This window comes from Panthera uncia (genome assembly GCF_023721935.1).
Source record: "Panthera uncia isolate 11264 chromosome B2 unlocalized genomic scaffold, Puncia_PCG_1.0 HiC_scaffold_24, whole genome shotgun sequence".
NCBI classification, from domain to species: domain Eukaryota; kingdom Metazoa; phylum Chordata; class Mammalia; order Carnivora; family Felidae; genus Panthera; species Panthera uncia.
Genome location: NW_026057580.1, coordinates 89,427,357 through 89,454,833, shown reverse-complemented (window position 1 = coordinate 89,454,833; position 27,477 = coordinate 89,427,357). Strand labels below are relative to the sequence as shown.

The following is a 27,477-nucleotide window of genomic DNA, read 5'->3' as shown; positions in this document are numbered from 1 at the left end:
CAAGCTTGTTTTCCCGCCGTTTGGGATCTGACAGAACACAAGTCAGACCAGACCTGTGGCACCTCTCTAGGATGATGGAGCCTTCAGTTCTGTGCACCACCTGTATCTCCGCTTCACCAATTTCTGACTTTTATGTTCCCTTCCATCTGCTTATCTCCTTGTTTTGTTGTTTTCTGTGTATCTCTAAGTCAACTCAAATAATTGTTACGTACAAGGGATGGGGCAGGAGTAGCAGTGCATATACAAGTAGACGGATTACGAAAGAGGATGGAGGCAGTTATCAACACTGATCTTAAACAGCAGGATCGATATCCTGACTCACCACACACCAGGTACGAGAACCTGAAAAACGTATGCAATCTATCTGTGCCTCGGTTTTCTCATTTGTGGCATGGAATCTAGTGTCCTACTAGAACGTGTTGTGGGGATTATACAGAGTGTATAAAAAGTACTTAGCATACATATTTGGCAATAATAACACAAAAATGACAGTTAATATAGATAAAATAATCAATAAGCAGAGATCTCTTACTACCATTTCCCATGATTATATTATAGCCCAGATGCTGAGCCATATAGACCTCACCAGGTTTTCTATTTTCCTGTAAAAACTATGAAATAACTGAGGTAAAGAGGCTCTTAGCCGCATACCCCAACATCTGTTCCACCCTTCCTGCACAGTGAACAGAACCCAGGTGTTTGGGAGAAATAAAATACTATCCATACTTTCAAGGCTCCCTGGGAACAGGTAGAGCCAAGGGGCCACACGATCCTGTCACGATTAACGAAATGTAAAATGAAATGGTTTTGTATCTTTTGCGAAGAAAAGATTGCTTAGAGTGACCAAACTAAGCCAGCCAAGACCCCTTTTGCCTTCCTACCCTTCTTCACTTTTATTGCCTGGACTTTAGATGTAAGAATTGGGAGCTCAAGTACCCATCTGATCATGAGACTATGAGATAAGGGCAGTGGAACAGTAAGACAGAGCAAGCCCGAGAGTCCCTGATCCAATGAAATTCCTTATTACCCCTGTACTTCCTAATTCCAGACTTGATGAAGGTGGGAGAAAAACCAATTTCCATCTCAAGGCCCTCACCTGCTGAATTTCTGTCATATGCAGCCAAGCCTAATCCTAACGGATGCACATCCCAAGAGACAGGCTACAGAAAGCACTACTTAAAAAGAAACTCGTATGAAGAAACTGTCAAATTTACTGTTTCACACAGATTTTGTTTTTTACATTAAAACAAGTTAAAACAAATTAAGGCGAGAATACCAGGACAATATGTAGGGTAAAAATAAGTCAAGAAAGTAGGTATAAAGCAAATCTCGGTGACTGCAAAGAAGACTTGAAATTAATACAATTGTGCCTGTACTTTAGTAACTTAAACTCTAAAAATGAGATCACAGGCATAGTTCATTCGAAGTTACTCAATGTTCATATGTTAGATGAATATAACCTGGCAAGCAGCCTCAGAAAACACTATTGCTTTAATACGTTTTAAATCAAGGACAGAATATGGAGTCGGTACTTAAAAAAGAATCGGGCGGGGCACCTGGGTGGCTCAGTCGGTTAAGCGGCCCACTTCGGCTCAGGTCATGATCTCTAGGTCCATTAGTTCGAGCCCCGAGTCGGGCTCTGTGCTCACAGCTCAGAGCCCGGAGCCTGTTTCGGATTCTGTGTCTCCCTCTCTCCGTCCCTCCCCCGTTCATGCTCTGTCTCTCTCTGTCTCAAAAATGAATAAACGTTAAAAAAACAAAATTAAAAAAAAAAAAAAAGAGTCAGGCGTCCTACACGTAAGACTCCACATTTCTGAAGCATTACAAACAAACAAAAAACCCACTTGCAGTCAATTTAGCTACCCTGTAAAACAAGAAAGCAGTGCTGGATATTAACAAAGATTCACCCCACAGCTAACATCACACTCAATGGTGAAAAGCTGAAAGCTTTTCCTCGGAGATCCAGAGCAAGTCAAGGATGCCCACTCTCACCACTTGCATTCAACACAATATTGGAAATCCTAGCCAGAGCAGTGAGGCAAGAAAAAGACAATGCATCCAAATTGGAAAGGGAAAAAGGAAAATTGTCACTTTTTGTGGATGGCATGATTTTATATATAGAAAACCCTAAAGACTCCACCAAAAACACTTTTATAACTAATAAATGAATTCAGGAAAAGCTGCCAAGTACAAAATCAATATATAAAATCTGTTCTGTTTCTATATACTAACAACAAACTATCAGAAAGAGAAATTTTAAAAACTCAATTTATAATTGCATCAAAAAGAACAAAATACCTAGGAATAAATTTAAACAAGGAGATGAAAAACCTGTACACTGAAAACTGTAAGACACTGATGAAAGAAAATGAAAAACAAGTACATGTATATTACATGCTCATCGATTGAAAGAATTAATAGTTAAAATGTCCATACCACTCAAAGCAATCTAGAGATTCAATGCGATCCCTATCAAAATCCCAATGGTATTTTTCATAGAAATAGAACAAACAATCCGAAAATTTGTATGGAACCACACAAGCAATCTTGAGAAAGAACAAAGCTGGACTCCGATTTCAAACTATATTACAAAGCTATAGTAATAGAGATCAGAACAGAATAGAGAGCTCAAAATAAACCCAGGCACGTTCAGCCAACCGATGTATGAATAAGGAGGCAAGCATACACAATGGTGAACAGTCTCTTCAAGAAGTGGTGCTGAGAAACCCGGGCAGCCACATTCAAAAGAATAAAACTACACTCCTATCTTACACCACACGTAAAAATAACACAAAATGGATTAAAGACTTGAATGTAAAACCTGGAACTATAAAACTAGAAGAAAACGGGTGGTAAGCTCCACGATACATACCACCAGTCTTCGCACTGAATTTCTGGATCTAACTTTAAAAGCAAAGGCAACAAAAGCAAAAACAAGCGAGCGATACATCAAACTAAAAAGCTTCTGCACAGCAAACGACATGAAAAGGCAGCCTACTGAATGCGAGAAAATTGCTGCAAATCATATACTCAGTAAGATGTAAATATCCAGAAAATAAAAAGAACTCTTATAACTCAATAGCAAAAACAACAAACAATCTGATTAAAAAATGGGTAGAGGAACTGAAGAGACATTTTTCCAAAGAAGGCATACAGATAGCCAACAGGCACATGAAAAGATACTCAATCGACATCACTAATCATCAGGGAAAAGCAACTCAAAACCACAATGAGAGATCACTGCACGTGTTAGAATGGTTGTTAACAAAAAGACACACAATAACAGGCGCTGGTGAGGATGTGGAGAGAAGGGAATGCTTGTTCACTGTTGGTGGGAATGTAAACTGGTGCAGCTACTGTGGAAAACAGTATGGAGGTTCCTCAAAAAATTAAAAATGATCCAACAATTCCACTTTTGGACAGTCATCTGAAGAAAGGGGAAACATTAATTTGAAAAGATATATGCACCCCTACATTCATCACAGTATTATTTACAATAGCCAAGCTATGGAAGCAACCTAAATGTCCACTGATGGGTGAATGGATAAAAAAAGATGTGGTATATATACAAAATGGAATACTTCTCGGCCATAAAAAAGAAAACAAATATAAACGACTTAAGCATTCGATCCAAGAAATCAAGTAAATGACAACCACAAAATAGAAGGAAGAAAATGGTAAATGAAAGTAGAAATAATATAACTAAAAAAGCAAACATGGTAGAAATAAAAGAAAAATTCAACTCCAAGTTTTGAAATGTAAAAGATTCCAATAGTTTTTCCATATAGGAATATTAAAAAGTTAATTTCTTCAATTTTTTGTCTAGTATAGAAAAACAACATAAATACTAGAATCTTTGTACAGTATAGAAAAATAACATATATATTAGAGAAAAACAACGTATATATGAAAAGCACAGTTAACTCTATTTTGATTTAAATAGAATTATCAATGACTTTCTCACTGCACAGGGCCTAACATTAAGGCATGGGTTAATCAGGTGTTTCGTCCTGTGCTCCAAGTATGCCTACTATGAGTTGTCAAATATTTCCTCCTAATAAAAAGCAGAATTCAAAACTGCCCCTGCCCTAACTTCAGGAACTATCATATTTCTAGCTTCTTATTAAGTCCATTACAGTTGTGGCCAAAAGCACAAACTTCCAGTTATAAAACCAGGAAGTCCTGGAGATATAATGTACAGCTTAGCGACTAGAGTTAGTACTACCATATGGTATATTTGAAAGCTAAGAGAGTAGATCTCATCACAAGAAAATAAATGTGTAACTATGTGTGGTGACGGATGCTAATGACATAGTGTGGTGGTTATTTTGCAATTCATATACATATATATATATACACACATATATATACATATACACACCTATATACATATATATATATATTTCTTAAATCATTAAGTTGTATACCTGAAACATATATCAATTGTATCTCAATAAAAATTTTTAAATAGTCTTAGAAAAAATTCCTCATAGAGGCTGAAGCAGCTTCTTCCTCACTCAATGATTTTATGGGTAAGAACACATTGTGTGTTAGGTTCTCTGACTTTTCAGTGGTATTCAAAAACATTACTTCAGTAACCCTCACAAACTGCAACCTTAAAGCATTACTTGGAAAACACCGCCACCTCCTGGCTTTTAAGACAAATTGCATCAAAGACTACAGGTGATAGCGTGGGTTTGGTTCTAGACCACCATGATGAAGCAGGTAACTCAATAAAGCAAGTCAAATAAACGTTCTGGTTTCTCAGTGCATATAAGTTATGTTTACACCATACTACAGTCTATTAATTATATAACAGCATTATGTCTAAAATCATCAATGTATAAACCTTATTTTAAAAGTACTTTATTGCTAAAAAATGTTAACCATCTGAGCTTTCAGCAAGTCAATCTTTTTGCTGGCGGAAAGGAAAAGGAGAACATGGAAGGTTCTGCCTCCATGTTGATGGCTGCTGACTGATCAGAGTGAAGCAGTTGGGGTGAAGATTGGGGTGATTGCGGCAATTTCTTTAAGACAATAAAGTTTGCCACATGGATCGGATCTTCCTTTCATGAACAATTTCCCTATAGTAGGTGATGCATTCCCTATAGTAGGTAGCCACTGTCGAACTTCTTTGAAAATTGAAGTCAGTCCTCTCAATCCATTAAACCTACTGCATTATCAGCTAAATTCATGTAATATTCTAAATCCTCTGTTGGTCACTTCAACAATCTTCATGGCATCTTCACCAAGAGTAGATTCCATCTCAGGAAACCACCTTCTTGGCTCTTCCCTAAGAAGCGACTCGTCAGCCATTCAAGATTGACCATGAGATTGCAGCAATTCAGTCCCATCTTCAGGCTCCACTTCTTTTTAATTTGTTTTTAAATGTTTATTTATTTTTGAGACAGAGAGAGACAGAGCATGAATGGGGGGAGGGTCAGAGAGAGAGGGAGACACAGAATCGGAAGCAGGCTCCAGGCTCTGAGCTGTCAGGCACAGAGCCCGATGCGGGGCTTGAACTCGTGAACCATGAGATCATGACCTGAGCCAAAGTCGGACACTTAACCGACTGAGCCACCCAGGCGCCCCCAGGCTCCACTTCTAATTCTAGTTCTCCTGCTGTTTCCACCACACCTGCAGTTACTTCCTCCACTTTAGTACTGAGCCCCTTAAAGTCATCCATGAGGATTGAAACCAACTTCTTCCAAACTCCTCTTAATGTTGACATTGTGACCTCTTCCCATGAATCATGAATGTTCTTAATGGCATCTAGAATGGTGAATCCTTTACAGAAGGTTTTCAATGTACTTTTTCCAGATCCATCAAAGGAATCACTATCTGGGGCAGTTCTATAGGCTTATGGAAATGTATTTCTTAAACAATAAGACTTGCAAGTTGAACCGACTCCTTGATCCATGGGCTACAGAATGGATGTTGTGGTAGCAGGCATAAAACGACATTAATTTCATTGCACATCTCCACCAGAGCTTTTGGGTAACCAGGCGCACTGTCAATGAGCAGTAATATTTTGAAAAGAATCTTTTTTTCTGAGCAGTAGGTCTCAACAGTGGGCTTAAAACATTCATAAACCATGTTGCAAATAGATGTGCTTTCACCCAAACTTTATTGTTCCATTTATAGAGCACAGGCAGAGTAGATTCTCTTAAAGGTCCTAGGATTTTTGGGATAGTACATGAGCACTGGCTTCAACTGAAAGTCACCAGCTATATCAGCCCCCAACAGGAGAGTCAGTCTATCCTTTGAAGCTAGCATTGACTTCTCTCTAGCTATGAAATCCTTAAACAGCATTTCATTGCAATCAAAAGCTATTTTGTGTATACTTAAAATCTGTTGTTTAATGTAACCACCTTCCTTATCTTAGCTAGATCTTCTGGATAACTTGCTTCAGCTTCTACATCACCGCTTGCTGCTTCACCCTGCTTTTAGGTCATGGAAATGGCTTCTTTCCTTAAATGCACCAACCTCTGTGAGCTTCAAACTTTCTTCTCCAGCTTCCTCATCTTTCTCAGCCTACACAGAATTGAAGAGAGTTGGGGCCTTGCTCTGGATTAGGCTTCGGCTTAAGGGAATGTCGGGGCTGGTATGACCTTCTATCCAGACCACTACAATTTTCTCTGTATCAGCAATACAGTTGTTTTACTTTCGTACCATTAGTGTGTTTACTGGAGTAACAGTCTTAATTTCCTTCAAGAACGTTTCCTTTGCGGTCACAACTTGACTAACTGGCACAAGAGACCTAGCTTTTGGCCTACTGCAGCTTTTGACACTCACGACGCGTAATCGTATCTGGCTTTGATTTCAAGGGAGTGTAATTCTTCCTTTCACTTGAACACTTAGAGGTCATCAGAGGGCTACAAACTGACCTAATTTCAATATTGTTGTGTTTCAGGGCACGGGGGGGGGGGGGGGGGGCGCGAGGAGACAGACAGGGGAACGACCAGCTGGTGAGCAGACACACCCGATACGTCTCAAGTCTGCCACCTTAAACGGGAGCATGTCGCGGGGCCCCAAAACAACTACAGAGTAACAGCAAAGATCACTGATCACCATAACAAACACAGTAATAATGAGTAAGTCTGAAACACCGAGGGAATCATCTAACTGTTGGAAAGATGGTGCCAACAGATTTGCTTGGTGCAAGGTTGTCACAAACCTCCCGTCTGCCAAAAACGCGGTATCTGTGGAGCGCATTAAGACCAGTAATAGCTCTAGTACGTTTTATACTTTCCACACCAGGAAAGATATTGAAACTGAAAGGCCACAAAAAACACTCTTCATAAAAACAAGGCAAAAATACCCGCAAAACCTAATAAAAGGCCAGAAGAACAAAACGAAATAAACAGAGCACAGAAGAATAACATCTTAGCTACTCTGAGGATATTCAAGTTGCATCTGAGGACACCGGGAGAGCGGCCTCCAACGCTTTAACCACAAGATCACCCTCCATGATTTGAGAAATGGCAAAAGTAGGGGAAGGCTGGATTTAGACCCATTTGCAAACAACATGAACCCTCACGGTCTCCTGGAGATTGCTCTTTTCTACAGGTGAGGCATGCCATCCAAAGTAACCTCATATTCTTCATAAAGCTCTCAAAATAGCACATCAGGACACAGACGTTGTGTCCTGACTCCCAACAGACGACTTGACAGTCCCTCAGCACACGCCTGTAACCCAGCTAACGTTGTGCCTTTGAAAAAGCCAACGTTCTTTCACATCTGTTTCATGGGACAGGAGAAACCTTACTTCTTCCCTTTTTCGTCTGGAAACTGGCGGTATCACCGCAACCCCCCACCAAGGTGCCGTGAAGGATTAAGTACGGTTATCTATGTCCATACAGCACACAGCATGCATTAATTAAATGACAGCTATTACTGCTTGATGGATTCACAGGTAGTTGAATTTTATAACCAAATAGTATTATTTCATGAACCGATGCAAACCTTGAGAAGCCATATTAACAGAGAGGAAAAAAATGGAGATCGCCGCAGATTAGGCAGGGGTCAGCAAATCATACAATGGGCCAGTGGCCATTTTGTAAAAAAAATTTTATTGGAACATGCCATGCTCAAGTGTTACCTAATGACCACGTGGCACAACTGAGCAATTATGACAAAAACCAGATGACCCACAAGTCTAAAATAGTTACCATCCGGTCTTTAAGGAAAAAAAAAAAGTCTGTTAATTCCTGGGCTGGCCCAATGAGGCTGTATCAATAAAATAAAATGCAACACTGATAAATTTTAAAGCCTACTTTTTTTTTTTTTTTATATTTTTTTTTTTTGAGACAGAAAGAGACAGAACATGAACGGAGGAGGGTCAGAGAGAGGGAGACACAGAATCTGAAGCAGGCTTCAGGCTCCAAGCTGTCAGCACAGAGCCCGACGCGGGGCTTGAACTCACAGACTGTGAGATCATGACCTGAGCTGAAGTCAGATGCTTAACCGACTGAGCCACCCAGGCGCCCCACCTACATTTTTATTAAAATACATAAAATATGTTTGTAATGGTCCTTGATTGAACACTGGTTTGAACAAACCAGTTGTAGGCAATATTTGAAGGACATCAGTATGGATCTGAGTGATACATATATTGGGGAGTTACTGTTCATTTCGTTATGTGCAATGACAGACTAGTTACATAGACAAATATGCTTATTTTTTAGAGACACTACCAAAATATTCAGGGAGGCATGTCGTGTTTATAATTTACGTTAAAATGCAAGTGTTTTTCATTATCTGAACTCGGTAACAAATAGATTTGGATAAAGTTTCAGATGATTCCCTAGATGTTGGAATCCTGCTACAGGAACCAAACAAATTTGGACAATCTATTCTGGGATACAGAATAGATATGGACAGTAAATATAATTGTATTTTAGGACCAAAAAAATGTCACGTTACTGTTGCATGTCTTAACAATTGTTAAATGTACGTGATAGACATACAGATGGGTATTCATTATACTATTCTCCCTTTAATTCTCTCTGAAAATTTCCATAATAATTTTTTTAATGTTTATTTGTCTTTGAGAGAGAGAGAGGCAGAGTACGAGCATGGGAGGGACAGAGAGAGAGGGACACACAGAATCCGAAGGAGGCTCCAGGCTGTCAGCACGGAGCCTGACGTGGGACTCGAACCCAGGTCAGATCATGAGCTGAGCCGAAGTTGGATGCTTAACCGACTGAGCCAGCCAGGTGCCTCCCCACAATAATTGTAAAAAGTGTTTAAGAAAAGACTTTACTTCACACTAGGCCATACTAAGACAACATGAAGTTGTGATTATATTACTTAAAAAACAAACAGAACCTAGGTTAGATAGGAGCACCTACAGCAAAGGAGTGCCTATAGCCTTTTTTGCTACCAAAATATCTCACTATCCAAACATTGTCATTTAAAGAGGGCAATGATAACCAGATATCCAGAGGGAAGCAGGATGGTATGAGATATAAAAATAGTGTGTGAGGGAAGTCTCAGGACATTTAGCGCAGGAAAGAAAAGATAGCAGTTGTTCTCAAATATCTGAATAAAAAGGAAACTGACAGAACCAGTTAAAGTCACATGGAAGCAGATCTCATGAAGCCACACTGATAAACAAATACCACTGCAAAGCAGGGGACTCCACAGAAGAGAAGTGTCACAAAAGGAGGCGGGGGGGGGGGGGGGGGAGGTGTGGCTAGAGAATTAACCAACAGTTAAGAATGTTATAGAATGAGTCTTCGATTGAGTATAAGATGAGACTAGATGGTTTCTAAGGTCCCACCTAATTCTCAAATCCCAGATTCTAACATCTTAGATGAAGACAGGCTACTGACAAACTAGGCATTATACACTAAATTTTTATTTCAGTTCTAGAGCTACTATGTCAGTTTAGTTAAATTAACATCCCAATTCTCAACTTCCCGCTTTGCCTTCAACATGCGTGTATGTTCAAAGGGGCAGGTGGAGGGAGACGACTGGCAGCACTACAGGGCAACAGCACAGGCACATGGACGAAGCTGCAAACCTTGAACCCGTGTGGCAGGGTGACATTCTATCATTCTGTCACCTGGTGCACTTCCGGGACCCATCCTTAGGGCTGGCATTTTTGCATTCTAGCCACAGAAAGAAAATTTTACTAACAGGACGCCTGGCCTAAAAAAAACCCTTGTACTTTCCAAAGGAAAAGCTTATATATTATGCCATCCATATTATATAAAACATTCAACAAGTATTTAAGTATAAAGCAAAAAGTACTTGATATACAAACCATGATTACATTGAGTTAAACAGAAAGTTAAAGTATCTGCATTACTTTTGCGTCCACCTACTATGACTCAGTCTAAATAACAATTCTGAAGACCAGCAAGCTGGTAGCATTCATGTAAATACCTTGCATCAAAATGAACTGTTACGATTTTTTAAATCTGTATTAAGAAAACTACAAAAATACTGTTTTTATGGAAATTAATTAACAAGTGTGGGTTGCCAGCAACTATCTATTTAAAAAAAATAGTAAGGAAAATTTTTATGTTTCAGTCAGTAAAAATATTTGTAATGGTGCCTAAAAAATAATGGAGGAAAATTTAATTTAATTTAACTTGATGATTTTCTGAATGTGTGCTTAATGAAAGGCAAATCAATGGTTTACACTCAAAGAAAAAGTTCCAGTTAAAACAAAACAAAGTATTTTTGCAATTTAAGAATAATCTAATATCTACCTCATATTAATAATGTTTAAATAGTAGCCCACTTAAGAATTTCACTATTTCATCATGTACTAAAATCTATCTATAAAATAAGAGAACTTGGGGGTGCCTGGGTGGCTCAGTTGGTTAAGTGTCTGACTCTTGATTTCAGCTCAGGTCACGATCTAAGGTTTTGACATCAAGCCCCGGGTTGGGCTCCAAGCTGAGCATGGAGCTTGCTTAAGATTCTCTCTCTCCCTCTGCCCCTCCCCAGTGCTTGAGCAGAGGCTCTCTTTCTCTCTCTCAGAAATAAAGTAAGAGAACTTGGATCCTAGTGGAAGCTTTGTGAAAGTGGGCTGGCTCTGAACGTTCCTACACTTATTTGCAAAATGCATACACCATTTACTCATCACATGATTTGTTTTGAGAAATTAATGAACACCTCCCAAATCATAATGTGCCCAATTAATGCCATATTAGTCAATGCTAACATCAACTAATGTATTACTGTGGATAACAAGAAAATAAGTATATTTTACTGAATATAACTTGAAATTTGCGGATTCAAACTCAAAAGATGAGAAATTGAGTGTACCAATTCCTTATGAAGAACAAAATTTACTTTGGATAGCTTTCTTAGTATTTCAAATAAATGGCCTTAATGCAGGATTTTAAGGAAGATACCACGTCATTTTCCAATCACATACAAAATACTCAAAGAAAAACAAGTCCTACCACAGTTATAATTACTAAGGTCCCCCCTCCCCCATGCTCAAAAAGGCACATGTTTTTAGGCTGCTGAATCCTTACATTTATCTGCATATTAAACAAGACTGAGATCACATGTATATTCTGTCATAGCTCGCCAACAAAGTATTCTGAAAAGGTCTTTGACAATCTGAGATACAAGAAAAACCAATAGTGAATTAACTGGTGAGGGTGAAATTCCTTGAATACTGATAAGAGTGCACTTTTAAAATACTACCACTTGTATTTATTCTGTTAACTGTCTCCGATTCTGTGTTCATTTTCCTTCTGAGATTTCTTACTGCTTTATACAAGCTCTTATATGTTAAAGAATATTAATCTTTTGCCGGCTTATGCTATTCCTTCGCTAAAATTCTTCACCTGTCTCACTCCTATTTGTTCTATAGCTCAGCATCCCCTTCATTCAATCAATTCTGTAGAAATGAATTGGAAATCTAAGCATTAGGCCTCATGCTGGGGGGGGGGGGGGGTTGGGGATCCAGCCCTGAGCAAGACCTGGTAGAGGGAATGCAGGTGTTCTCAGCTCCAAGGTGAAGAGTACAAACTATTCCGACCTGAAGAAGGGCCAGCACAGCTCAAGTGGAAAGAGTGGCGCAAGACCAGGCTGGAGATGCACAGAGGGGTCATGCCTTCCAGACTACGTTAAGGATTTTCACATTCTCACATTCATCCCAAGAGCAATGAACTAAAAGAGAAGCAAGAAATGACATGAAGTATTTGCTTTTTAAAAATATATCCCCGGCACTTCTGTAATGGAAGAATGGACTGGATGATAAGAACGGGCAGGAAACTCAGTCAGGGTCCAGTGCAGCAGTCCTGGTGAGAGAGGGAAGCAGTGGAGACAGGGTGGATGAAGATGCAAAGAAGTAGACAGAAGAGTGACATTTCTAGGAGATGACTGAACACAGCTTTGTGGCTGATACAGAAAGAGGAAAAGGGGGTGGAGGATGACTCCAGGTTTGTTGCCTAACACACTATTTACAGAAACACTGGAAGGAGAGCACGCTGCAGAGCAGACAGGACAAGGAGCGATGGTGAGGATTCTGTTTGGGGAATGCTGAGTTGAAGGAACTTAGAAGACATCCATAGGGAGGTACAGAGCAGACAATTAGGTAACAGTCCATCACTCAGGACAGGTCCAGATTAGAGGTAAAAATCTGAAAACCTGAGTAGAGAAGGTAATTAAAACCACGACGGATAAAATAAGAAATCAAAGGAACTGAGACATCCGATCCCTAAGACTGAGCCAGGGTGTCCCTGTTCTGAGTCCCAGTACCATGTTGCTATGCAAACCACTATCACAGGATTTCCCCACACTATAGTAAAATTTCGTATTTATTTATGTCTCCCTGGTAGACAATAAACTCCTCAAGTACATAATCAAATCTTACTTATTTTTACACCCAAACCTTAGCATAGTTCCCAAGACACTAAACACATTCAATAAAATGTCTGGAAGAGCTTAACTGTTAGCTTGAGATTAAAAAGCAGTACACACACACACACACACACACACACACACACACACACACAGAGGTTTCAGAGCTCAGACTCTGGAATAGATCACTTGGGTTAAACCAAGACCCTACCATTTATCAGCTGTGTGACCCTAGGTAAGTTATTTAATGCCTTTGTGCCTAAATGTCCTCATCTATTAAATAAGGCAGGTAATAGGACCTATCCTGGAGTGTTGCAAAAATTGAAATTTCATGCAAAACACAGTGCAGTACTAACAGTTGGTAAGCATTCAAACTTAGCAATTCTCATTGTTATTATTATCTCCTTTCTTTATCTTCCATGAATACAGAAGTGTTCAAAACTGGAAAGGATTTCCAGTTATCTGCTGTGGTCCTCAAGCTTTGGAAAACAAAAACAAAAACAAATCATGTTCTTTCAAGTCTAAAAGCAAGGGGTAGAGGGGCACTGGGGTGTCAGTGAGTTGAGAGTCAGGCTCTTGATTTCAGCTCAGGTCATGAGCTCAGGGTCATGGAATTGAGCCCCATGTCAGGCTCCTCTGCCCCTCTCCTCTGCTTTCTCTCTCTTTAAAAAAAAAAAAAGTGGGGTTGGGGGTGCTTGGGTGGCTCAGTCGGTTAAGTGTCTGACTCTTAATTTCAGCCTAGATCATGATCCTGTGGTTTGTGAGCTGGAGCCTCAAGTCGGGCTCTGCACTGACAGTGCAGAGTCTGCTTGGGATCCTCTCTCTCTCCCCTTCTTTCTCTGCCCCTCCCCCACTCTGGATCTCTCTCTCTCTCTCTCTCTCTCTCTCTCTCTCTTTTTCTGTCTCTCTCTCTCAAAATAAATAAACTCTAAAAAGGACAAAGAATAAAAGGAAAAAGAAAAAAAGAAAAAAGCAAGTGGAAAAATAAAGAATTTTGATGTGTCTGTTTAGTATTATAAAAAAATAGATTTAACAGTGATTTTTTTAAAAATCCTCAGTAATAGGGGCACCTGGGTGGCTCGGTCGGTTAAGCGTCTGACTTCGGCTCAGGTCATGATCTCACGGTCCGTGAGTTCGAGCCCCGCGTCGGGCTCTGTGTTGACAGCTCGGAGCCTGGAGCCTGTTTCAGATTCTGTGTCTCCCTCTCTCTGACCCTCCCCTGTTCATGCTCTGTCTCTCTCTGTCTCAAAAATAAATAAACGTTAAAAAAAAAAAAATCCTCAATAATAAAACCATTTCAAACCAAGTGCTTATTATGCAGAGTTTTTTTTTTGGGGGGGGGGGGTTGGGGTTAGGGGAGAAGGGGAACAAGGAGAGAGAGGGAAAAAGAATCTGACCAAGTCTATTACATATTGCAAAATATATATTTTGCTTTTACTCAGCTAGGTACCTGCAAACACAGGAAAATTAGAGGTACAACAGATTTGGAAACTAAACTGCAACAAAACTGTGTATCATGTTCATTTCGCTTAAAGTGTAAATCTACTCTGTTCATTTCAAGTGTATGGCACAGGTTTTCTCCCCAGTCTTATATGTCGTATTCTCCCATATTGTGAGCCATCATTTCAAAAACTAGTTACGTCTGTCACTTTATAGAGAATCTTGATATTCGTCCTAACTTACTCATAAGTAACCACACTTTGTGAAACTAATTAAGCCACTAATAAGCTAATAAAACCACATAATTTTAAAAAGATTATAATTTTCTTGGTAGTGTAAATATTAACTCCCTAGGCGGCTAGTAAGCTGAACAACCCCTCTTTCACCTTCTGGTTGGTGTCAGGGTTGACACCCATAAAGTTCAAAGTTCTCCGTATTCTGTATTCTGATTTTTATGTCAGGGATGTGAATGCAGGGTTCAAACTTGAATGCCGACAGCTCACCAAGAATTTAATCAAGAGAAAGCACCCCAAGGTAGAATACAACATGAGAAATTTTCTATTTTGATGGTTTCCTTTCAACTGCTTTTACAGGCTTACCCTTCGTATAAAATGTGTGCTCTAGTGTAGACAACCTGTTTAAGGTCTATGTCATGTATGAGTGCCATTTTAAGAAAAGGAAGGTAGAATTATGAAATAAATCAGCTAGCTGGAAAATAGTAATACAGAGTTCAAACTTTTCTAGGTAAAAAGCAGTTTTTACTATTTAGTAAAAAAGTAACATACTTAAATAAAAGCAAACAGGGTTACAGAATGAATATCTTTCCACATGTAAGCACCATTAAGAACGTCTTAATTTACTCAGAACTGTCAGATCTTTAATTGACTGAGGGCTGAGTCACGTTTTTTAAACTGGAAATTAAGGTCTGCGAGAAAGACAAAATATTTTAAAACAGCACAACAGTAAACTGAGTAATTAGATAACATACAAGTAAAAGAAAGTATTCTTACATAGAACATAAATCAGGAATGATAATGAAGTTTTCTGACTGCAACACTAGCTCTTAACTACTAAGTAAAAGATAAAATAACAACTACCAAAATCTCAACCCCCAGAGATACTGATTAACTAACCTTCATGGGGGCCCTAATTTTTAAAAACATTGCCAAGTTGTTTCTAGTGGGCAGCCAGCTGAGAACCACTGGGCTGCAACACCACAACAGGTCATCAAAATAATGGAATTTCCCTTTCGGCAGGTCCTTAAAATGGACTCTATTCTCATATTAGGCCTGTTTATCATTAGAGAACATCAAGACTTCTGTAGTCTGTTTACCATGCGTTGTTTCCTTAACTTGATTCATGCATGAAACTGTCACACTCTGCCCTGTGCCTCTGCATGGTATGAAATGTTTAGGAACGAGCGGCTCACTGCTGAATCTGATGTCGCAGTTGAAACTCCCTCCTGATGGACCTCTCCAGAGCACAAAGCACGGGGCACTCCTGACTCTCAAAATTCTCCCTCACCACCCCTAGTTTTGGCTTCTGAGGCACCTTTCCCTAGGTTCTCCTCCCATCTACAATACTTTTCTGCTCCGCAAATTGGAAGTTCCTCACTGAATCCCAGGACAGTTCCTGAAAAGCTCAACAATAGGTTCCAGAGGTGAGGAACCCCTGAAATTGTGCACACACAAATTTGGAAGTGTACCTGAGGAGGCCATTTGTTTTTCATATTCTCGATGAATTTAAGAGCCCTGAAGGTTATAAACCTTTTCTTCTATAAGCTTTCCAAGCTTCAACTGTTATCTCTGAGTTTATGACTCCTACATCAATCCTAACCTATCAGAGATCTGAATCCATTTTCTTCACTGGCTGTGCGGTATGTTCGTTAACTTAAACCAACATATCCAAAATCAGTTAATCCCCTCAGAAATACTTGTGGTCTCTTAATTCTTAATTTCAGTTGATGAAGCCACCCTCCAACACTCAACACCTGAATCAGAAATTTCAGAATCAATCATCCTTCAGCTCTTCTCTTTCTCTTATACCCAGTTAACTTTTCACTTTGCTTCTTTTCTGCATCCGAAGCATCGACATTTTATTTTAGGCTTTCACATGTCCTTATGACCACGGCCTTCTAATGGAACTTTGCTTGCAGTATCCACAATCTAGTCCATCCAACAAATAAGCTCTCTTCGTAACTGTGCCACACCCCTGCTTAAAGAAAAGTCTGGCTCTCTTGCAGGGACACATGGAATCTAACTTGCTTGGCTTGGAATGCAGTGAGCTTCGAGCCTCCAATTTACCTTTTGTGACCTAATCTTCTTCCACTTCCAACACACCTTAACAATCTCAGCTATTCACTATTTCTCCTCCAGCAGACCTTTTCTTAATTTTAAATTTGCCTAGGATGCCCTTTCCTCATTGCTTCACTAACAGACTCTTACTTGTGGTTAGACTCATTGAATACACAACTGATACGAACCAAGCACTGTAGCTGGACACTGGGAATACAGCTCAGAACAACGGTCAGGGAAGGAAACTTCACGGCAGCTGTATTCAGGTGGAAGAATCTGACAATGAACAGATAAGCAATTAAAATAATTAAGAAAATGTGATCTATGTTGTGAAGGGAATAAGAGGACACAACAGAAACTCTAGGAGGAATGATGCAGGCAGGCCTCTTAAGTTCCTCAGAGACGAAAAATTATTCTTAACGTGCGATCCTGTAGGATAAGAAGGAACCAGTCACGAAACACTAAGAGGAGCTCTCCGAGCAGAGGGTACCGCAGAGGTACCGTCTGCATGATGACCGTGTGCTATAGGCACCACACGCCTTGAAGAGAGCTGTTTAATATAAATGTGTAACCTTTAGAATTTGGCTTAGCTGGCACTTGGTCATCAACTCAACAAATAGTTGCTAAATTAGATGAATACTTCAAGAACAAGTGAAAAACCGAATTGTGGGGTTGGGGAGTAAGTAGGAAGGGCAGACATTTTTCACTGTAACAGGTAAGAATCTTAGTAGCCCCAAACCACTCAAGTTCTCTAACAGCATCTATTATGTCCCTTATTTAACTTACTGGTATGTTCTGCCTAGTGTTCACACACCTAACAAGTTATTATTGGTTTCAGTTTAGACCCCCAAATCCTGAAGGGCAACTGTGTTTCAGGAGCTTTTACAAATACAGAAGTATGTTTCTGATGTAAAGAAAGAATTATTTTAATTAAAACACCCATACAGATCCTTAACGTTTTTGATGTATATATTCCCTTTCCTTTCTCCTAAGGGTTACGTTCTCCATTTTAACCCCAGGAGTCCTGTGAGCCCTAAACCATCCATACCCAAAGTTCATTCCATGGTAGCTGGTCACAGACCAGCCAACAGGTCAGCTGCCTCCAGCCTACCAGTCGCGCAATTAAATGAATATGATAATAAAGCCATCATTCCACTCTTTACAAAGTAAGAGTGAGGATGTAACACAAGACGAATTAAGAATGTAGCTTCAGACATTTGAAACTCTTCCAATTTAATCGGCCCCAAACAAAAAGCCTAGAAAGAGTAAATTAAAAGGCACACATTCTTAATAGACACACATTCTTAATAGACACACAAATTAAACAATTATCCAAGTGGTACTGTACTATGCACTGAAGGAGAATTTTCAAGATCACTGGCCAGCCAAAGGTTTTCTCAGCTTTACTAACCTAAGGATTCACACTAGCAGTATGCTGCTGAGATGATAAAAGAGTTATTCACGTGGCTTTTCGTCAATCATAAACTGTTCAGCTGTGTCACATACCTTAACTGCCACCATCACCAAAAAAGGAGGAAAGAACTGGGTTAAGAAATCTAGTGTACCTTTGAGATTAGCATACCAACGTTGTGCTGAGGCAGGTCTCATGAACTGGTGACTATGCCTTCAGGAAGGTTGTACCATCCACATCTACCCTAACCTGCCCCCAGCAGAGATTCTGGGATATATATGGTCAAGCCGTGCAATTAGAGGATGCTCATCACAACTTCACCGGGTTACACACACATACGAATAACTGGAGACAGCCAAGAAGCTCACTGTAGCCATCAGCTGGTAAGGAAAAGAAAAGGCTCTGCACCTTGAAAGAGGCTCTGCAGCAATTTACAAGGACTGGGGTGGTTCTTATTCCACAGAAGGTTCAGGTTTACCAGGAATGTTAGCTGAGGTTCAAACAACGATGGGTTCTATAAATGGTGCCCATAGTCAAAAACCAAATTCCCATCTTCGTATTTGTGCTTTTAGACTACACATCAGCTTTATTATCTTTATATCTCAAGGTCAGCAACACCTGTCCCTGAAAAAGTGTGGTGGAAAGAACACTAGGGAACATTTAACAATGTGTCAGTCAGACCTTTATTTCAAAACGGGCTTTTATTCTGGACAATATTAACACCTTGGAGACCTGTTTTCATAAAAATCTCCCACTATAGTCCTTAGAATATCTAAAAGGATATATGGAGGTGTGTATGTATAAACTATATATCTATATCTCTATAGATATATCTATGGATATATATCTATGGATATAGATATCTACAGGGATATATATAGATACATATGGATATAGGTATCAGTGAAATAGCCATGATCATTTCTTTGCTTATCTCAATATTTTTCAGATCCAGAATCCATGATGGCTACAGGAATAATGTTAACAATATTATATCAATACTATATCAATCTAGTCAACGAAATGACTACTCAACTAAATCAAGAACATCAACTAAACTTCCCTCTCTTTAAACAGGAAAACAAAAGCCACCATCTCTACATACAAGCATATACGCCAATCTTCTTAGGGGAGAAATAGTATAAAAAGCAACTAAAACAAAACAGCACAATATGGAAGGGTTATAAAACTCGACCCCTGTACGTTTAAAGCAAAACATATTTTTAATAGCACGTTTCATATAAACTTCTGTAATATACCTTTCATGAAAACATTATTTCAACTAAAAACCAAGACCTGGATGTCAGCCAAAACAGAAAAGAACAGTTTGCAATTCACTGTATTTAAGCAGAAACATTTATTTTCTAGTCAGCAGTTTCAAATGTCCTTCTAACTAAACTAAAACATTTGTACTTCACTTTAAAAAGTTAACCATTTTAATAACAGCCTAAACAAAACTACAATTATCAAGCTATTCCCCTGCTTAGGTAAGCCTCGGTATCTGGTGTTAGCCTTACCATAAACAAATAATTTTCCAGTTCTATGCGGTCATCCTTGAGTCACTTGAATTACTGGAGCAGAGCAGCAGTCTCAGCTACTTCTAAAATTACAAGAAAGCTACAATGTAGGACATTTATAGTGATAACAGAAAACACAAGTTAAATGGCCTGACAAAGACACCAACAAGTTTCAAGTTTATCACCATTTAAGGTTATACAAGCAAAAATAGTATCCTCTAAAGAAAGAGGAATTCTGCTAAATAAAACCACCAGGGTCTATTGCTTTTATTCAGAAGCACCATACAGCAAAACAAGTGGTCAAGTCCACAGGGTAATAGCATTTCAATAGCTGCAACGTGGTGCCAGATCAGGCTTTGTTGGCCTTCCTTTCCCAAGAAACAGAGATGTCTCTTTTTACTTAGTCCATCTGCCGTAAGTGCTAACCAGATGCCTGTGTGATAATTCAAAATTAAAACAAAAGTGCTTCCCTCCCCCCGGAACCTAACAGCAGGGATGAGTCTAAGTCGGTAATCACACATCAAGAATTCCAGTGCTTCAACAGAAAGCCTCCATATGAAGGACACAAACTATATAGCTGGTTCACCTTTCATGTGCTGCCTAGTACCAATGCTGTTAGCATCAGGGAATATTTTTTCACCTAATTATGCTGAGCATTGTTCCAAATGCTTTTCACTTAATTCTCACAGCAATCCTACAGGGTCGTACTGGGATTAGTCCCATACTGTAGTTGAAACAACTGGGGAATCAAGGCAGTGAAATAAATTACTCAGGCCATATCATCAAAGAGCAGCACGGCCACTGTATTGAACACAGACAGCCTGTATCCTGATTCCATACTGTTAAGTGCTATATTAAGACTAATCCTAAGAAAACAGTATAACTGATTTTGACTAAAATTGTTCTGCCTCACAATGAAAATACCTGTAATTTATCAACAAAAGAAGGCTCGCACCTGATTCTTTGGAACTACTTAATTAACAAAAACAAATTTTTACTTCTTTTAAAATTTTATGCATTTTCATCGAGGGAGTTAAAAACCAAAAACAGGGGCACCTGGGTGCCTCAGCCAGTTAAGCGTCCAACTTCAGCTCAGGTCATGATCTCATAGTCTGTGGGTTCAAGTCATGCATCAGGCTCTGTGCTGACAGCTCAGAGCCTGGAGACTGCTTCCGATTCCGTTTCTCCCTCTCTCTCTTTCTGCCCCTTCCCTGCTCAAGCTCTGCTCTGTCTCTCTCGCTTGCTCAAAAATAAACAGACATAAAACAAAACAAAACAAAAAAACATACCACGGACCAATGTTTATAAGCAGATCTCTGTGGTGCTAAATACAATTAAAACAGTAAGAGTCCTCATCCACACATGTCCTGACAAAAGCATCCTCAGTACACAATCTGATTTTCAGTACTCTTGCTTGATGAATGAATACTGCATGCTTGAAGTTGCCAGCCAAACTTTTGTGCTACGTTTTTTTTTTTCGTGAAATTTTAAACAGTTTCATTATTGATTCCTGCACGAAGGCCCATCCGAACTGTCCCAGAACTCACTTTAGTGTGTTTAACATTTAATGGGATCCCTAGCAGCAGGTGTCCCATCCAAAACAAGCCATCGAAGCCAAATTTTGAGTTTTATCACCAATCACACGATAAGACCAGATGAATATAACTTCTGATACAAACTGATTCTTTTTCACTAATGACCTATTTCTAGAATCTTGGTTTTTCCACAACTACACAGACACACGCACTCCGTATCTTTCGTCTTAATAAAAGGTTGTATCACAAAAGTCAAATTTGTATACGTAGCCTGGCAAGACCTCAAACACGAATATACTCTTTCACCCTTTCGAAATTTCCCAAGGTGGTATTCATGCGAGCAAATACTGGAGCTACTCAAGGCAGTAAATCATTATTTTTACTGTTTGAACTGGTTTAAAAAAAAAAATCCCCAATCATGTTAGAGAAGTTTTTGCTTATAATTTGCAGCCAGTAAAACAAAAAAACAAAATGACTGAAATTGTAGGCATCAAGAATTAGATTACTAATTAGATTAGATAATTAAAGGTTCCCCTCATCTACCAGATTACCCTCCGAAGTCAAAGAAAATAAATATACCCTTTTATTAACATGTTAATCTTCAAAATATGTACACACACCTGCATGACATTAGCATACAATAGGATGGCAACTCATAGTCCTGATCCTCCAGAAAGTCCTAATTTTATCAGGCATGATGAAATCTGGACATCAATAGCACCAGGCAGTGTGTAACAAGGGATTTAAAATACAAATTTGTGTGTCGTGTTTCGGTATTCATGGTATGTCCATTTCTCTGCTATCTACAAGTGCACAAAAAGCACCTGAAGAGAAACACCTTTCTTCCAGCTTTACGTACTCGATGCGGCATTAGGCATATAAAAGGTGTAACAAAGCTGAGTGTACGTTTCAGGAAATCCTTATTTTTTAATTCAAATGTCACAACACAGCTAAATTTTCAAAGCACTACAGGTCTTCAGTTAAACACACGGGGGAAACATTCTACTATAAATTCTTCTAAAATCAATTTAAATTTTATTTTTCAAAGCAATAATAATTTCAAAACATGGTCAATGATGCAACGGAAGGAAATCCGTTCAATCACCAGATTCTTACCGGCTCCCTTCGCCTAAAAACAATGCTGACACCCATTCAACTAGATTACACAATATTTATTGTAAGTGATGTGCCACGTCCATGATAAGAAATAACATTCTCCAATAACATTCGGTTGCATATTTCATATGTATTTGCTCTAGTTTAGAGCAAATTCTGCACATTCTATACACGTATATAGTAGTTCCCCCCATTTGTAGAGTATATGTTCCAAGACCCCTGGTGGATGCCTGAAACTGCAGGTAATACCAAACCCTATATACACTATGTTTTTCTCTGTACATACATACCTATGTTAAAGTGTAATTTCTAAACAAGGCACAGTAAGAGATTAACAAGAGTAATAAAACAGAACAATTATAACAATGTACTATAAGAAAAGTTATGTGAATGTGGTCTTTCTCAAAATATCTTATTGTACTCTACTCCCCCTTCTTTTTGTGATGTGAGATGATAAAATGCATATATGTTGAGATGAAATGAGGTGAATGATGTAGGCCCTATGACCTAATAACCTAATATTAAGCTACTACTGACATTCCGGCCATACATCAGAAGGAAGATTGTCTGCTTCCAGCCCCTGGCTGACCAGGGGGAACTGAACCCACAGGAAGCAAAACCACAGATAAAGAGGGGACTACTGTATATCCACAAAAGTTTTGATATAAAAATTATCCACATAAAGAAAAATTTGTGGGAATCACTTAAATTGTTCCCTCAAACTTGGCAAAATGTAATTTCAGTTAAATATTCAGATGCAAAATGATCAGAAAAGACTGATACTAAGAAGGTTTTCAGAATAAAAATTATGAAAATCTGAGGTTCAATTAAAAACACACAGTGAGCTCTACAATACTTTTAACCTTTAAAAAAGTGACTGTGTCTGTAATTATAGTACTACCACTTGAACTTGTAAAACACCTTTTAATTCTGAAAAGTGACAATATTTTTTACATGCTTTATTTCAATACAGTCCCAGCATGAGGCTCTTAACCTGCTGTTCTGCACAAACAGAATGAATACAGAACATCTGACATGACCACTTCAATTCTACAAATAAAGGGGAGGCATACAGAAGAAGGAAAATACAACAAAGTAACATTAATGAAAAGGATATATAGCCCAAGGATGTATACCAAAAACTCCGTAAGAAACAAACAATACAAATAGCCCAAAAAATCATTTGGACTGTTACATGATTAAATAAGGATAGGAACTAAAACAACACCAAACACTGGGAATGTTTCAGTAGAGAGCAGGGAACACAGAATTTGGATTGCTACTAAAGGTGGAAACTAGGGCCTGACCCCCACTCAAACACGGAACAGACAGGGAACCACAAACAGGTCTAGGTGAAGTATGTGATGGCAACCCTGTGATTGAGGGAATTCACTTAAGTCTCATGTGCACTATGGAAATCTTGGGACTCAACATCCAACAGCTTCAAGTGTGGTCCTCCCCCAGGATATCCTTCATAGAAGAAGAGCTTTATGAAAAGATTAAACAATCCTTGATTCATTAACCTAAAGGTGACAATCTTGGGTTTTTCCTCTTAGAATCTTAAAACGCAACTCTAAGTCTCCCAATGTTTATACTTTCCATTAAAGGTAACTGCACATCCATGAAAGTCCTTTAACAAGAGATACTGAACCCCAACTCCATGAAAATGCCTGTGTTAAAAACGCTATTCTGGCTATAGTGAACCAATCAAGAGCACTTATTAGCAGACCATTAGTTTCTGATCTTGAAGGCAAAGAGTATGAAAAGAGGGGGCTGAGAATAAGGATGACACATTTTGCTTAAGACAAGCCAGCTTAGCCAAAAAAAAAAAAAAAAAAAAGCTTGAGACAAACAGAAGCTGTGGTTGACATAATTGCTTCTGTGATTTATCAGTTTTATTTTCATTGTTAATCCTCAACTTTATATAAAGAGCTTTATTCTCACTGGACATGAAGATGATATTCTCTTGAAGGTATATGTGGCCATTTCAGTATGCCATAGGGAAACCTCATTTACTGACCTGGAATGATTTGGGAAAGTATAAAACCACTAAATAGTGATGTAAAGCACAGAGATCATATAAGCTGACAAATATTTACCTGGAGGTACCAAACTGCAAATAATTCTTTAAACCAGATTCTCCATTTGAATGGCCTGCCATTTTCTCAAACTTTAAAAGAGACAGCAGATTACGCTCCGACTGCTAAATCTTTTCCTTATATTTCTATTTTTCAATTTTCTCAGGGATTCTGTAATTGGTTCTTCACACAAAAATCACACCAGGCTTGTTTCTCTCTCTTTTTTACCCACAGCCAATTTTAAGGCACTGTTCTTAACCCTAAATACAGAAGCCCACGCTGGTTAACTGCCAGTGTCGCTTTGCAACTGCAGGTGACAGACGCAGCCAGAGAGCTCACAGATGTGAACTGGCTGGCTGCAGTCTGAGTCTTATTGCAATGAGCACACTGACAGAGCCCGCAGATGCACACCGCGGCTGAGGGAGTCTTAAAAACCATCATTCTCAATTAAATTACTTTTAGGGCTCTTACGGGCTATCATTAAGCGCTTATCCCAATTCTGATCCTCGCTTAGCTCTGCCCACAATTCATTTTATCTTCCTCAGTTCCGGATCCTTCATCAAACCTAATTTGGGTAATAATAATAATAATAATAATAATAATAATAAAGCGGGGCTGTTGGCATTGCCGGCACCAGTAACCGGGGAAGATGCTATTTGGTAGCATTCCCGCCGCGGCAGAGGCCGCTGGAAGTTTTCTGGGAAGCAATGGACCCCTAGCATCTTTGCACGATTCTTCTTCTCCAGGGTGAGGGCTTCACAGAAACGGATGGGGAATCTCCCTTCTGTCTTTCCCAGGGGTGGCTAACAGGAAAAATAAAACACTTCTTTTCTTCTGCTACACCCCGCTCGGTTAAGCTCGCAGGCAGGGACGCCCCGCCCCCCACGCCGTTATCCCAGATGAGCTCCCCAAAGATCACCCGGTCCTCCTAAGAAGTAGACCCTCCCTCGGCCCCCGGACCAATTCCTCCCACCTTAGTTCCTCTCCTCGGGTCGTCCGCCCCCGCATACCCCACCAACCGCACGGCCCGGCTCGCACACGCCAGCCCCGGTGCCCAGATGCCCGGCACCCGGCGCTCAGGCCGCCCGGTCGCCCGCGCTCCCCCCGCCCAGGGTCGCCTACGGGGTTACCGTGGGAAGAGGGGGCGGCGGCAGAGAACGCGGCGGCAGCGCTGCTGCCGGTTACGTCGGACGCGGAGGATAAGCTGGAGGACAAGGATGATGATGAGGCGGGCGCGCTCCCCAGTCTCCATGGAACTCCCGCCCCGACCCGTTGCTAGGAGCCCCCGAGGCTCGGGCTCCGTCTTTCGTGCTTTGTTGTTCCGGGTACTGGGCGGCCGCTTCTTCCCCGCGACAATAAATAGACCAGACGCAGGGGGAACATAGAGACAGTGCGCGGGGGCTAGAGCGCCGCCGGACAGGGCGCCCCTGGGCTCCTCGCTAGCCACTCATTTCCGGCTCTCACTGCTCCCGTCACTTTCCCCCGCCCCTTTCCCCACTTTCCCTTCCTCCTTCCTGGTCCCCCAAGGTAGGCCCCTCCCGCTCTTGGGCTTGGCGACGTCCGGGTGTTGGGGGCAGGGAGTGCTACTGGGCTAGACTTCTTTTGCTGGAGGACCGCCTAAAAAGGTTTTGAAAAAACTGCGTGATCTTTGTACCTTTCTAGCTCATCTCTAAACATGAGTACGTTGTTCCTGGCATACAGTATAGTATAAATGGACTTTAATTTTTTTGTCAAAACCTTAGAACTTTCTCGTTAGCTCGTTCAACTTCAAGGTCCACCATTTAACGCAATTAGCAAAACTAGTTCTCAACAAGTAAATTTATTTTCTAAGACATTTTCTGTCTGAAAAAGTCCTATTTTCGCTTTTTCAGTTAAACGCGTTAATTTACGACGTCATGATAAACCTCTCATTAAGGAATTCTAATTCTAGTCCTAAAATACAGCGGCAGGAGATGATAGCGGAAGGATGGATGGACAGATCGATAGAAGGGTGGGTGAATGGGTGGGTGGGTGGATGGATGGATGGATGGATGGATGGATAGATAGATAGATAGACAGAGAGATAGAGGCAGGGAGCTTAGGTCACACTTCTGTCGTCTCTCCCTTCCCTATTCCTTACTCAACTTGGGTTTGCGGTCAGGACTCCGCCTGGGAGCCCGAGCACTTCAGAGGCTTATACGCGGCGCAGTCAGATCCTGGAAGGATGGACCGGGGCGAGGGCGGCTGCAGGCTAGGGCTGGGGAGCCCAGCAGGAGAAACGGTGGCTCAGGCCGACGGGCGTAGGAGGGCGGTCACTCGAAAGCTGGGCGCCTGGGGACTGAGACTCTTTCACGGCTCTGCGCCCAAGTAGCCCTGGAATCCGGGAACCCCGAGAGGCGCACACTCGCCAGTTTGAACGGCCGCGCTGCGGTCCGATGAGCTCTCGGGGGTGGCCTGAGAGGCGCTGCCCGCGGGAGCGAGACTCGGGTAACGGCCTGGGGAGCGCCAGGCAGCGCAGAACCCCGCGGCGCCCCCGGAGTCCCACTCTTCAGGCTGGCACGGGCCTCTGCTCCCGAGCTCAGCTGCAGCCAGAAGCCTCTGGCCACAGAAAAGGCCGATGGGCAGCTCTGATTTAATAAAAGGCTACAAGGCGGGGTCATGGGTATCTGGTCTCTGATTGGTGTGAATCGTGGGTGAAAAATGATAATGCCACTATCCGTTTGAAAATGAAGGCAAGGGCTGACTTCAGGGGATTTGGGAGTATGCAACCATTTGGGTATTTTATTATCTATTGGGTCTCTAAGGATGGCTCTTGATCTTTTGCTTCCTACTCTAAGTATTCAAAAAATATCTGAGCATTTAAAAAGCTCTGTAGATGAATGGAATTTCCATTTTGCTGCAGTATTTGTACTAACTTATTTTCGAATAATATTAAATAATTGTAGCTTGGTTAGGTATAAGTGAAGAAAATAAACGAGGCTTGACTGGAAAGTAATGTCTGTGTCATACTGGGGTGATGACTCTTAGGAGGTAACATTTCATCTGTTAACTGAAAGCTATGGGAGTGGAAGGGATGTTCAGAGAGTGTTCCGGACAGAGGGAACAAGATATGCTAAGAGTTTGCTATGCCGAAGCATTAGCGTGGATGGAGCATCCTGATCAAATCAAGGGAAAGAGTGACATCAGATGAAATTGGAGACAAAGTCAGGCCTTAAACCTTCAGTGCCTCGTAGACACAGAAGGGAGTTTGGATTTTCTTCCAAGTGCTAGAGG

The 27,477-nt window shown here is 40.5% G+C and overlaps 1 protein-coding gene across 7 annotated transcripts in view; it reads right to left on the bottom strand.

Annotated features, from left to right (window-relative positions):
- The window catches only part of TBPL1 (TATA-box binding protein like 1), a 35,765-nt gene extending 9,009 nt beyond the window's left edge, over nt 1-26,756 (bottom strand). Inside the window, exons 1-2 of one of the 7 annotated variants that reach the window (XM_049652990.1) lie at nt 26,350-26,755; nt 19,497-19,579 (exon numbers count right to left, since the gene is read on the bottom strand). The gene's annotated coding sequence lies outside the window, so the exon portion shown is untranslated. Of the gene's footprint in view, nt 1-19,496; nt 19,580-25,198; nt 25,332-25,355; nt 25,665-26,344 lie in introns of those variants that run through there. The other 6 variants (XM_049652989.1, XM_049652991.1, XM_049652994.1 and 3 more) reach the window with 6 other exon arrangements.
- Nucleotides 26,757-27,477: the final 721 nt, after the last annotated feature.